This window comes from Mobula hypostoma, chromosome 12 (assembly GCF_963921235.1).
Source record: "Mobula hypostoma chromosome 12, sMobHyp1.1, whole genome shotgun sequence".
NCBI classification, from domain to species: domain Eukaryota; kingdom Metazoa; phylum Chordata; class Chondrichthyes; order Myliobatiformes; family Myliobatidae; genus Mobula; species Mobula hypostoma.
Window position 1 is genome coordinate 51145967 of NC_086108.1, and position 15064 is coordinate 51161030.

The 15064-nt window shown below is 42.0% G+C and overlaps 1 protein-coding gene across 2 annotated transcripts in view; it reads right to left on the reverse strand.

The window, feature by feature from the left end:
- Positions 1–15064, reverse strand: part of kifap3a (kinesin-associated protein 3a) — a 250021-nt gene that overhangs the window by 110078 nt on the left and 124879 nt on the right. The window lies entirely within an intron of this gene.

Consider the following 15064-nt stretch of genomic DNA (forward strand, 5'->3'; position numbering starts at 1 on the left):
TTTTGGGTCTGCAAACACTCACAAAATTTTCCCATATAAATAAATGGTAATTGCTTCTTCGCTTTACGACATTCCGGCTTACAAACCGTTTCACAGGAACGCTCTACTTCGGATGGCGGGGGAAACCTGTACAAGGAGTATTGTAGGTAAGGTAGGTGAATGTTTGATGGTGCTGGACAATTAGAGCATGGATAAGGATGTGGAATTATGATGTTGCAACCATTAGTGATACTTGGTTGCGGGAGGGCAAGACTAGCAACTCAATGTTCTCAGTTTCTGTTGTTTCAGAGATGATAGGGGAGGTACTAATGGAGGGTTGGCATAACTCATCAGGATTATATGTCATACAGTGACCAGAGAGGACATAGTGGCGCACCCATCTGCTGAGGCAATATGAGTGAAACGGAGGACGAAGAAAGGAATGACCACGTTTGTTGGGTGTATATTATAGACCTCCCAGTAGTCAATGGGATTTAGAGGAGCAAATTTGTAGAGACAGCAGACAGTTGCAAGAAAAATAAAACTGTGATGGTAGGTGATTTTAACTTTCCACATATCAACTGGGATTCCCATATTGTAAAAGGACTGGATAGGATAAGGTTTGTCAAATGTGTTCAGGAAAATTTCGTTAATTATTACGTATATGTCCCATCTAGAGAGGGCATGATGCAGGATCTCCTCTTAGGGAATGAGACAGAGAAGTAAGAGAAGTGGGTGTAGTGGAAAACTTTAGATCTAGTGATCATTATTCCATTAGTTTCAAGATAATTATAGAGAAGGATAGTTTTCAGCGATTCAGGAACAGCTTCTTCCCCTCTGACATCTGATTCCTAAATGGACATTGAATCCTTCGACACTACCTTACTTTTTTTAATATACAGTATTTCTGCTTTTTTGCATGTTTTTAAAATCTATTTGATATATGCATACTGTAATTGATTTACTTACTTTTCTTTTTTCTTTTTTTTCCCCTCTTCTATATTATGTATTGCATTGAACTGCTGCTGCTAAGTTAACAAATTTCACATCACATGCTGGTGATAATAAAACTGATTCTGATTTTGGTCCTCCAATTGAGATTCTAAATTGGAGAAAGGACAATTTTGATGGCATCACAGAAGATCTGGCAGGTGTGGATTAGGATAGGTTGTTTTCCAGCAAAGGAATGCTTGATAAATAGGAGGCCTTCAAAAGTCAGATATTGAGAGTACAGATTCTGTATGTTCTTGTTAAAATAAAAATCAAGGCTAACTGCTTTAGAGAACCTTGATTTGACGGATAGTGAGGCTCTGGTTAAAAAACAGGTGGTGCATATTAGTTATTGGCAGTTAGGGTCAAATGAGGTGCTTGAAGAGCATAAGAAATACAAAAGAACACTGAAGGGAGGGGTATAAGAGGATATGAGGTTGCTCTGGCAGACAAGGTGAAAAGAGAACCGCAAGGGCTCCTATAGATAAACTGAATGAATTATTTTGCTTCTGTATTTACTCAGAAGACAGACACAGAGTTTAGAGAGATTAGTCAAAAGAACAGTGATATCATGGACCATATCCAGATTACATAAGAGGTACTTGCCATCTTGAAGCAAATTTGGGAGAATAAATTCCCAGGTTTATCCCAGGTTACTACACAAAATGAGGGAACAGTGTGTGCCTTGGGTGATGACTGCATCCTCACCCACTGGTCACAGTGGTGGAGAAATAGGATTGAAGGATGAGAAATGTTCCTTTGTTCAAGAAAGGTAATAGCCTTGGGAATTATAGACCAGCAAATCTTGCATTAGTGGTGGGCAAATGATTGGAGTGGATTCTTAGAGACAATTTATGAGCATTAGGAGAAGCATCATCTGATTAGGGATAGTCAACATGGCTTTGTGAGGGGCAGGGAATGACTCACAAGCCTGATTGAATTCTTTGAGGAATTGACAGAACAAATTAATAAAGGCAGAGCAATGGATGTTGTGTATACAGATTTTAGTAAGACATTTGACAAGGTACCCAATGGTAGGCTCAATCAGAAAATCAGGAGGCACAAGATCTAGGGAAATTTGGCTGCTTGGATTTAGAGTTGCTTGCCACAGAAAACAAAGGGTGGTAGTAGATGAGTGTATTCTGCCCAGAGGTCGGGGACTAGTAGTATCCTACAGAGATCTGTTCTGGGACCCCTGCTCCTCATGATACCTATAACTGACTTGGATGAGGAAGAGGAAGTGTAGGATAGTATGTTTGGAAATGACACAAAAGTCGGTGGTTGGAGACAGTGCCGGAGGTTGTCATGGATTACAAAGAGATATTAATAAGATACAGAGCTAAGCTGAGACATGGCAGATGAAGTTAAATCAGGAAAAGTGTCAAGTGATTCACTCTGGAAATTTGAACTTAAAGACAGAATGCAGGGTTAATGGCAGGATTCTTAACAGTGTGGAGGAACAGAGGGATCTTGGGGTCCATGTCCATAGATCCTTCAAAGTTGCAATGCAAATTGCAAACTTTTTTTGGTACCAGTGTTTAAAGGTGCTCTAAGCTTAACAAGCCAATGACATGAAGTTTGATGTTGTTCTGGATAGTGTAGATTGTTGCAAGGGAACATTGATGGGATCCAGAACTAGGCTGAGAAGTGACAAGTGGAGTTCAATTCAGAAATTTGTGAAGTGATACACTTTGAAAGGTTGAACTTGAAGGTAGAGTGCAAAGTTACTCGCAGATTCTTAGCATTATGAAGAAACAGTGGGATCTTGGGGTCCACATCCATAGATAATAGACAATGGACAATAGGTGCAGGAGTAGGCCATTCAGCCCTTCAAGCCAGCACTGCCATTCACTGTGATCATGGCTGATCATCCACAATCAGTACCCTGTTCCTGCCTTCTCCCCATATCCCTTTACTCCATTATCATTAAGAGCTCTACCTAACTCTTTCTTGAAAGCATCAAGAGAATCGCCTCCACTGCCTTCTGAGACAGAGCATTCCACAGATCCACAGCCCTCTGTGTGAAAAAGTTTTCCCTCAACTCCGTTCTAAATGGTCTACCCCTTATTCTTAAACTGTGGCCTCTGGTTCTGGACTCCCCCAACATCGGGAACATGTTTCCTGCCTCTAGCATATCCAATCCCTTAATAATCTTATATGTTTCAATCAGATCCCCTCGCATCCTTCTAAATTCTAGTGTATACAAGCCCAGTCTCTCCAATCTTTCAACATATGACATTCCCGCCATCCCTGGAATTAACCCAGTGAACCTACGCTGCACTCCCCCCATAGCAAGAATGTCCTTCCTCAAATTTGGAGACCAAAACTGCACACAATACTCCAGGTGGGGTCTCACCAGGGCCTTGTACAACTGCAAAAGGACCGCTTTGCTCCTATACCCAACTCCCTTTGTTATGAAGGCCAACATGCCATTAGCTTTCTTCACTGCCTACTGTACCTATATGCTTACTTTCAGTGACTGGTGAACAAGGACACCTAGATCTCGTTGTACTTCGTTTCCTAACTTGACACCATTCAGATAGCAATCTGCCTTCCTGTTCTTGCACCCAAAGTGGATAACCTCACACTTATCCACATTAAACTGCATCTGCCATGCATCTGCCCACTCACCCAACCTATCCAAGTCATCCTGCATTATCATAACATCCTCCTCACATTTCACACTGCCACCCAGCTTCGTGTCATCTGCAAATTTGCTAATGTTACTTTTAATCCCTTCATCTAAATCATTAATGTATATTGTAAATAGCTGTGGTCCCAGCACTGAGCCTTGCGGTACCCCACTAGTCACTGCCTGCCATTCTGAAAGGGACCCGTTAATCCCTACTCTTTGTTTCCTGTCTGCCAACCAATTTTCTATCCATGTCAGTACCCTACCCCCAATACCATGTGCTCTAATTTTGCCACTAATCTCCTTTGTGGGACCTTATCAAAGGCTTTCTGAAAGTCCAGGTACACTACATCCACTGGCTCTCCCTTGTCTATTTTCAGAGTAACATCCTCAAAAAATTCCAGAAGATTAGTCAAACATGATTTCCCCTTCATAAATCCATGCTGACTCAGACCGATCCTGTTACTGCTATCCAAATGTGCTGCTATTTCATCTTTTATAATTGACTCCAACATCTTCCCCACCACTGATGTCATGATAACTGGTCTATAATTCCCTGTTTTCTCTCTCTCGCTCTCCTTTCTTAAAATGTGGGATAACATTAGCAACCCTCCAGTCCTCAGGAACTGATTGTGAATCTACAGAACATTGGAAAATGATTACCAATGCATCCACGATTTCTGGTGCCACCTCCTTAAGTATCCTGGGGTGCAGACCATCAGGCCCTGGGGATTTATCAGCCTTCAGTCCCATCAGTCTATCCAATACCATTTTCTGCCTAATGTGAATCTCCTTCAGTTCCTCCGTTACCCTAGGTCCTCCGGCCACTAATACATCTGGGATATTGTTTGTGTCTTCCCTAGTGAAGACAGATCCAAAGTACCTGTTCAACTCGTCTGCCATTTCCTTATTACCTATAATAATTTCACCCGTTTCTGTCTTCAAGGGCCCAACTTCGGTCTTAACTAATTTTTTCTTCTTTACATACCTAAAGCTTATATATTCTTGGCTAGTTTACCTTCGTATCTCATCTTTTCTCTCCATATTGCCTTTTTAGTTATCTTCTGTTGCTCTTTACAAGTTTCCCAATCCTCTGGATTCCCGCTCATCTTTGCTATGTCATGCTTCTCTTTTATTTTTATACTGTCCTTGACTTCCCTTGTCAGCCACAGTCACCCCTTACTCCCCTTAGAATCTTTCTTCCTCTTTGGAATGAACTGATCCTGCACCTTCTGTATTATTCCCAGAAATACCTGCCACTGTTGTTCCACTGTCATCCCTGCTAGGGTATCTTTCCAGTCAACTTCGGCCAGCTCCTCCCTCATGGCTCCATAGTCTCCTTTGTTCAACTGTAATAATGACACTTCCGATTTTCCCTTCTACCTCTCAAATTGTAGATTAAAACATCATATTATGGTCACTGCCTCCTAATGGCTCCTTTACCTTGTGTTGCCTTATCAAATCCGGTTCATTACACAACACTAAATCCAGAATTACCTTCTCCCTGGTAGGCTCCAGTACAAGCTGCTCTAAGAATCCATCTCGGAGGCACTCCACAAACTCCCTTTCTTGGGGTTGAGTACCAACCTGATTTTCCCAGTCTACCTGCATGTTGAAATCCCCCATAACAACGGTAGAATTACCTTTGCGACATGCCAATTTTAACTCTTGATTCAACTTGCACCCATATCCAGGCTACTGTTTGGGGGCCTGTAGATAACTCCCACTAGGGTCTTTTTGCCCTTACAATTTCTCAGTTCTATCCATACTGACTTTACATCTCCTGATTGTTTTTTTTTTGTAATTTATTTTTTATTGAGTTTCATCATTAAACATTTCCATAGGATGTATTTTAGAAACTGTACATATATATCATATAATCATATTTGTCACAAATCTCCACATAATATTTATCTGAAGTACAAACTTATAGAAAGAAGAGGAAAGAAAGAACAATCGAAAGAAGAAAACTATGTACAGAGTAGGGAGCGATTGTGAGAATAAAATCAGGCCCATAAGATGTTATGTAGTTAAACCATTTTTTCCAGTATGAATAAAATTGTTCCAACTTATGATTAACAGATGTTATCTTCTCCATTTTGTAAATGTCCATTGTAATTTCCATCCATACATTTAAAGTTGGGCTCTCCTGAGATAACCATTTCCTGGTAAGGATCGTTTTACCAGCCACCAGCACTACATTCATTAAATATTTATATTTATCTCTTTTCAACCATTCTTGAGCTATATACCCAAAATATATGATCTTACTCTCTAAGTGTATTTATCTCTTAGTATATCATTGAAATTTGCAGAATATAACTTAATCGATCTACTGCCTGAACAAATAAGAACCAAGAAAAGTGAATAATAAAAAGGTAAGGAAGGTGTGGTTCCAAGGCTGCGGTCTCTACATGACTCTGAGTTGGGCTAGAAGAAAAGTCTAGCCATGGGGGATAGCCGCTCCTACCTGTGAGTTGAGGGCCCCCACTGCAGTACCTATAAAAGTAAGTTAAAAAAAACTACATCTATTACACAGAAATGATTTCCCTGTTTATTCCTCCCATGTATATATTCTCATCTAGGTGGGGAAAAAGGAATGAATAAATGATTTTTTTTTTAAAAATTGAGTAATATAAAATCCACATTATAACATGTATTTCTCGAGATAGGTATATCATCGTCTATTTTTGCTTCCGTTTAGTTTATCAGCACTATGAAAGTTAGCCAAACCTTATGGCTCTTCTGGAGGAGGTGAGGGCTGCCCTCCGAGAACTGACTGTCTCTTCCTAAAATCTTTCTCTCGTCCTGTTCCCATCCCCTGCTTTCCAGGTTCTCTTACTATTTCCCAAGCAGTTCGGGATTACTGCTCAGCCAGAGTTTCCCTTGGTCTGACCATGCTAATGGGCAGTCCTCTGTTCTTCATGTCTGTAGTTGCCTCTTCCGCCGTCTGATATAGTCGTATCCCTTCTTGGTAAAAGACCCTCAAGTTTAGCAGGGTACGGGGTTTGGAATTTAATCTTTTCTTGCTTTAATATTCGTTTTGCTTTGGAATACTCCTTCCATTTCTGTAGGACCACCAGGGGGTAATCATGATCGAAGTATATTAACTTCCTGTTCCAAAACACCCTCTTCTTAACCCAGGCCCTTCGTAGAATCTCCGCCTTGCTCTTGAATTGAAGGAATCTAAGTACAATGGAGCACAGTTTACCTTCTCTGTCACCGGGAGACGCTGGACAAGCGAACCGTGCGCCCTTTCAATTTCAATCTCCATAGTCTGAGGAATCTCCAGCGCTTCCCGCAGCAGCTTGTCTGCAAAGTCCGTCATCGACAATCCCTCCGCTCCTTCGGGAACATTATAAATCCTGATATTTTTCCATCGTGATCTTCCCTCCTGGTCAAGCAATTTACTTTCCTGTTGATTTAATATTTTTATCGTCTTACTTAGTATCTGTTCCACGTTTTGCACGAGATCTTCCATCTTCTCAATTCGAGTCTCTGCCACCGCTATTTTCTCATTGACATTGATGAGCTCTGACTTTATATCATTGAGTTGCTGCTTTATTTCTTTTTGGACTTCCCTTATCACTTCCAAAATCCTTATCATATTTGCTGCTTCGCCTGCACTAGGCCCAGCGTCAGCCTCGCCACCACACGCACGTGCAGGAGAGCCGCACGCTGTACCTCACTCTTCCATAGGCTCTTCAGTGGTGCTTTTTTTATCTCTATTCTTTCTCCCCATTCTTGCTCCCCTTATCAATTCAGGCATTTTCGAAAGATCTTATATTTGATGGATTAACTGAGTAAAATATGTGTTTTCCCAGCTATTGATTTAAGCTGCCATTCTGAACGATGACGTCACCGGAACCCCTACAATCCCTGATTCTATGTCGCCCCTCGCAAGGGACTGAATTTCATTCCTCACCAACAGAGCCACCCCACCCCCTCTACCCACCTGTCCATACTTTGGATAGGATGTATTTCCCAGCCCCGTTCCCTCAAAGTTGCCATACAAGGTGACAGGGGGGTTAAGATGTGTGGTGGATTGGTCTTAATCAGTTGGAGGATCAATTTCAAGAGCCGCAAGGCAGTATTGCAACTTTATAAAACTCTGGTTAGACCACACTTGGAATATGGTGTTCAGTTTGGGTCACCTCATTATAGGAATGATGTAGAAGCTTTAGAGGGGGTGCAGAGAAGATTTACCAGGATGCTGCATGAACTATAGAGAATGTCTTATGAGGATAGGTTGAGCAAACTAGTGCTTTTCTCTTTGGAGTGAAAGAGGATGAGAAGTGACATAATAGAGCTGCATAAGACGATAAGAGGTGCAGATAGAGTTGGCAGCCGGACACACTTTCCCAGGGTAGAAATGGCTAACACAAGGGATCATAACTTTAAGGTACTTGGAAGGAAGCATGGGGGTGAATGTCCAAGGTAGTTAAAAATAAATAAATAAATAAATAAATAATATATATATATTTTTTTAAATTTTTTATTTTTTTTATTTTTTTTTACAAAGAATGTGTTAGTGCATGTGCTTCCACAGATGATGTTAGAGGTAGATACATTAGGGACATTTAAAAGCCTCTTAGATGGGTGAAAGAGAAATGAAGGGACATGTGGAAGGAAATGATGAGATTAATCTTGTAGTAGGTTAGGGGATCGACACAACATCATGGGCCAAAAGGTCTGCATTGTACTGTGCTGTACTTCTCTATGTTTAAAGTTAAGTCACTTGGCATCCAAGATGAAGGAGTAAACTGAATTCAGCATTGACTTGCAGAAGACAGAGTGGTAGTAGATGGCTGTCTCTTTGAATGCAGACCTGAGCGTATTTGGTGATGGGTCAGTTTTTTTTTTAATATTAACAATTTAGATGAAAATGGGATAAACAGGACCAGAAGATAACAGCAGAATTAAAGGCACACTGGACAGTAAGCAAGGGAATCAAGGATTGCAGTAGGATCAGGATCAGCTAGAAAAATAAGTTGAAAAATGGCAGATAAAATTTAATACGGACAAGTACAAGGTGTTGCACCAGGATAGTATTTATACAGTAAATGGTAGGGCACTAAGGTGTGTGGTACAACAAAGGGACCTGGGAATACAGATCCATAATTCTTTGAAAGTGGCTTCACGGGTAGATAGGATCGTAGAGAGCTTTTGGCACATTGGCAGTCATAAATCAGAGTACTAAGTATATTTGAAGTTGTACAAATTTATGGTATTTTATGCAGTTCTGGTCACCTACCTGCAGGAAATATATCAATAAGCTTGAAAGAATGCTGAGAACATTTATAAATGTGTTGTGGGACTCAAGGACCTGAGTTATAGATAAAGGTTGAATAGGCTAGGACTTTATTCCATGGAGCACAAGAGAATGAGGGTAGATCATGTAGAGACGTACAAAATTGAGGGGTAAAGGTAAGGTAAATATATGGAGGCTTTTTCTCCTGATGCAGGGTGAAACCAGAACTACAGATCATAGGCTTAGGGCAAAAGGAGAAATATTTAAGGGGAATCTTAGGGGGAACATCTTCAGACAATGATGCATGTGGAATGCGCTGCCAGCAGAGGTGGAAGATGTGAATTCAACTGTAACATTTAAGAGAGGTTTGGATAGATACATGAATGGTGGGGTTTGGAGGGCTATGGTCTGGGTGCAGGTAGTTTGGACGAGGCAGAAAATGAGACTGACATGGACAAAATGGGCCAATGGCCTGTTTCTGTGGTGTAGTGCTCCAAGACTCTGACACTTCTTGACTATTGAGAATCTATGGACTTTAGAAATATTCAAAGTATTAAGGACTAGCGAGGTCCTTACTCTTAATAATTTCTCCTTTTGCTCCTCCCATTTCCTCCAAACTAAAGGTGTAGCTATGGGCACCCGTATGGGTCCTAGCTATGCCTGCCTTTTTGTTGGGTTTGTGGAACAATCTATGTTCCGTGCCTATTCTGGTATCTGTCCCCCACTTTTCCTTCGCTATATCGACGACTGCATTGGCGCTGCTTCCTGCACGCATGCAGAACTCGTTGACTTTATTAACTTTGCCTCCAACTTTCACCCTGCCCTCAAGTTTACCTGGTCTATTTCCGACACCTCCCTCCCCTTTCTAGATCTTTCTGTCTCTGTCTCTGGAGACAGCTTATCCACTGATATCTACTATAAGCCTACTGACTCTCACAGCTATCTGGACTATTCCTCTTCTCACCCTGTCTCTTGCAAAAACGCCATCCCCTTCTCGCAATTCCTCCGTCTCCGCCGCATCTGCTCTCAGGATGAGGCTTTTCATTCTAGGACGAGGGAGATGTCTTCATTTTTTAAAGAAAGGGGCTTCCCTTCCTCCACTATCAACTCTGCTCTTAAACGTATCTCCTCCATTTCACGTACATCTGCTCTCACTCCATCCTCCCACCACCCCACTAGGAATAGGGTTCCCCTGGTCCTCACCTACCACCCCACCAGCCTCCGGGTCCAACATATTATTCTCCGTAACTTCCGCCACCTCCAACGGGATCCCACCACTAAGCACATCTTTCCCTCCCCGCCTCTCTCTGCATTCCGCAGGGATCGCTCCCTACACAACTCCCTTGTCCATTCGTCCCCCCATCCCTCCCCACTGATCTCCCTCCTGGCACTTATCCGTGTAAGCGGAACAAGTGCTACACATGCCCTTACACTTCCTCCCTTACCACCATTCAGGGCCCCAAACAGTCCTTCCAGATGAGGCATCACTTCACCTGTGAGTCGACTGGGGTGATATACTGCGTCCGGTGCTCCCGATGTGGCCTTTTATATATTGGTGAGACCCGACGCAGACTGGGAGATCGCTTTGCTGAACATCTACGCTCTGTCCGCCAGAGAAAGCAGGATCTCCCAGTGGCCACACATTTTAATTCCACATCCCATTCCCATTCTGACATGTCTATCCACGGCCTCCACTACTGTAAAGATGAAGCCACACTCAGGTTGGAGGAACAACACCTTATATTCCGTCTGGGTAGCCTCCAACCTGATGACATGAACATTGACTTCTCTAACTTCCGCTAGGCCCCACCTCCCCCTCGTACCCCAGCTGTTACTCATTTTTATGCACACATTCTTTCTCTCACTCTCCTTTTTCTCCCTCTGTCCCTCTGAATATACCTCTTGCCCATCCTCTGGGTCACCCTCCCCCCCATCTTTCTTCCCGGACCTCCTGTCCCATGATCCTCTCGTATCCCCTTTTGCCTATCACCTGTCCAGCTCTCGGCTCTATCCCTCCCCCTCCTGTCTTCTCCTATCATTTTGCATCTCCCCCTCCCCCTCCAGCTTTCAAATCCCTTACTCACTCTTCCTTCAGTTAGTCCTGACGAAGGGTCTCGGCCTGAAACGTCGACTGCGCCTCTTCCTATAGATGCTGCTTGGCCTGCTGCGTTCACCAGCAACTTTGATGTATGTTGCTTGAATTTCCAGCATCTGCAGAATTCCTGTTGTTTGCATATACTTCAAATTCCTCTTTTCATAACCCCATTGAATCAATCATATTACTTCTCACTCATCTCAACACTACGGGTACTATCTGAGGTTCTGTAAACTTTCTTCTTAAGAGGACCCATTAACTCTGCGAAAATCAGGTTGGTGTGAGATCTCAAGAGGGGAAGTTTCTGGAATGCCTATGAGATGGCTTTTTACAGCAGCTCAAGGTTGAGCTCACAAGGGGACCAGCTATTCTGGATTGGGTGATATGCAACGAACCAGAAATGATTTGAGAGCTTAAGGTAAAATAACTCTGAGGGGAAAAGCGATCATAATATCGAATTCACCCTGAAATTTGAGAAAGAGAAGCTAAAGTCAGATGTATCAGTATTATAATCTAGTAAAGGGAATTAGAGGCATTAGAGAGGAGGTGGACAAAATTGATTAGAAAAGAACACTGGCAAGGATATTGGCAGAGCAGGTGTAGCTGGAATTTCCAGAAGCAATTCAGAAGGCACAGGATATACACATCCCAAAGAGGAAGAAATATTCTAAAGGCAAGATGACATAACCATGGCTAAGAAGAGAACATAAAAGCCAAACAGAGGGCATATAATAGAGCAAAAATTGGGGGAAGTTAGAGGATTGCGAAGCTTTTAAAAACCAACAGAAGGCAACTAAAACAGTCATTAAGGAAAAGATGGAATATGACAGCAAGCTAGCCAATAATATTAAAGAGGATACCAAAATTTTTTCAGATAGATAAAGTGTAAAAGAGAGGCGAGAGTGGATATCGGACCACTGGAAAACGATGCTGGAGAGGTAGCAATGGGGGACATGGAAATGACGGACAAACTAAATAAGTATTTTGCATCAGTCTTCACTGTGGAAGACACTAGCAGTATGCTGGAAGTTCAAGAGTGCCAGGGGTCAGAAGCGTGTGAAGTTGCCATTACTGGGGAGAAGGTTTTCAGGAAACTAAAAGGTCTGAAAGAGGGGTTGAAGAGATTGTGGAGGCATTAGTAATGACCTTTCATGAATCACTAGATTCTGGAATGGTGCTGGAAGACTGGAAAATTACAAATGCCACTCCACTCTTCAAGAAGGGGAGAGGAAGAAGAAAGGAAACTACAGGCTATTACTCTGACCTCAATGGCTCGTAAGATGTTGTAGTCAATTCTTAATGATGTGGTTTTGAGGACAGAATGACAGAATAGGTCTTTATCAGCTTGGTTTCCTCAAGGGAAAATCTTGCCTGCTAGAACTGTTGGAATTATTTGAAAAAAATAACAAGCAGGATAGACAAATGAGAATCAGTGGATGTTGGGTACTTGGATTTTCAGAAGGCCTTTGACAAGGTGCCACACATGAGGCTGTTTAACAAGTTAAAAGCTAATGGTATTACAGGAAAGATACCAGCATGGATGAAGCAGTGTCTAATTGGCAGGAGGCAAAGGGTGGGAATAAAGACAGCCTTTTCTGGTTGGCTGCTGGTGACCAATGCGTTTCCACAGGGGTCTTTTTCTTGGGATTACTTCTTTTTGCAATATACAATAACAAGAAAAAGTTTGTGAACTCTTTGCAATTACCTGGTTTTCTGCATTAATTACACATAAAGTGGGGTCTGATATCCATCTAAATCACAGTAATGGACAAACACAATCTGCCTAAACTAGTAACACACAAACAATTGCACTTTTCCTGTCTTTATTGAACTCATTGTTTAATCATTCACAGCAGAGGCTGGAAAAGGTATGTGAACGTTTGTATTTAATAACTGGTAGAACCTCCTTTGGCAGCAATACTTCCATCAAATGTTTCTTGTGGATGCTGATCAGACTTGCACAACAGCGAGGAGGAATTTTAGACCATTCCTCCAAACAAAACTGTTTCAGTTCATCAATATTTCTGGGATACTTTGCATGAACTGTCCTCTTCAGGTTATGCCACAGCATTTCAATTGGGCTATGGTCGCACTCTGACTTGGCTATTCCAAAATACAAATCTTCTTCTTTTTAAACTATTCTGTTGTTGATTTACTCTTCTGTTTTGAGTCATTGCTGCGTCATCCAACTTCTATCAAGCTTCAGGTGACAGACCGCTACCACACCTTGATGCAATTCTGAATTTATTGTTCCTTCAACGACTGCAAGCTGTCCAGGCCCTGAGGCAGCAAAGCAACCCCAATACATGATGCTCCTTCCACCATGCTTCAAAGTTGGGATGAGGTTTTGGTATTGGTGTGCAATGCTCTTTTCCCTCCAAACATAGCAGTGGGCCTTTCTGCCAAAAGCTCAACTTCTGTCTCATCTGTCCACAGAACATTGTCTCAGAAGCATTGTGGAACATTCAGGCGGTCCTTTGCAAACTTGAGATGTGCAGTAATTTTTTTTTGGGGAGAGCAGTGGTTTCCTGCATGTTGCCCTTCTATGAACACCATTCTTGATCAGTGTTTTACTTATAATGGACACATAAATAGAGAAATTACCAAGTTCTAGATGTTTCTGCAGGTCCTTTGCTGTTATCCTTGGGTTCTTTTACACCTCCTACAGCATTGCACAAGATGCGTACTCCTAGGGAGAATAGCAACAGTACTGATTTACCTCTATTTGTAGGTAATTTCTCTTACTGTGGACTGATGAACTCTCAGCTCTTTAGAAATGATTTTGGAGCTTTTTCCAGTTTCATGCATCTTTACAATTCTTCTTGTAAGGTCCTCTGAAAGTTGTTTTGATCGATGCATGGTGCACATAAACAGATCTTTCTTGAGAAGAGCAGGTTCTGTCAGTTACCTGACTTTGTGTGGCTTTTTAATCGGACAGTGCACCTCTACAACCTACACCTCCAATCTCATCTCATTGATTGGAACACCTGACTCCAAATGGCTTTTGCAAAAGACATTACCCCATAGGTTCACATAGTTTTTGAAACTAGCTTGTGATTGTTTAAATGGTGTATAGACGAGAAGTAGTACAATTGTTTGTGTGTTGTTAGCTTAGGCAGGTTGTGTTTGTCTATTATTGTCACTTAGATGAAGATCAGACCACATTTTATGAGTAATTAATGCAGTAAAACAGGAAATAGCAAAGAGTTCACAAACTTTTCTTGGAATCGTATGTCAATGACTTTAGATGACAGAAATGATGGCTTTGTTGCAAAGTTTGTGGATGATATGCAGATAGGTGGTCACGCAGGTAGTTTTGAGGAAGTAGAACTTGGTAGAAAAAAATAAAAGGGTAGATTATTTTCCAAATGGAGTGAAAATTCAAAAATCTGAGGCACAAAGGGACTTGGGGAGCCCCTGTACAGGATTCGTTAAAGTTTAATATGCAGGTTGGGTCGATGGTGAGGAAGGCAAACAAAAATCTGAGGCACAAAGGAACTTGGGGGGTCCCTGTACAGGATTCACTAAAGGTTAATTTGCAGGTTGGGTCGATGGTGAGGAAGGCAAACATGATATTAGCATTCATTTGAAGAGGTCTAGAATAGCAAAGCAAGGATGTAATGTTGAGGCTTTATAAAGCACTGGTGAGGCCTCTCTTGGAAGTATTGTGAGAAGTTTTAGGCCCCTTATCTTTGAAAGGATGTGCTGGCTCTGGAGAGGGTTCAAAGGAGGTTCATGAAACTGATTCCAGGATTAAACAGTTTGTCATATGAAGACTGTTTGCTGGCTCTGGGCCTGTGTTCACTAGAATTCAGGGGTGACCTAATTGAATGGTGAAGGCCTCGATAGAGTGGATGCGGAGAGGATGTTTCCTATGGTGGGAGAGTCAAGGACCAGAAGAGACAACCTCAAAATAGAGGGACATCCTTTTAGAATGAGATGAGGAGGTATTTCTTTAGACAAAGAGGGGCGAACCTGTGGAATTTGTTGCCACAAGTGGCTGTGGAGGCCAAGTCGTTATGTAAATTTAAGGCAGAGGTTGATATATTCTTGATTGGTCAGGGCATGAAGGGGTATAGGAAGAAGGCAGGAGATTGGGGCTGAGAGGGAAAATGGA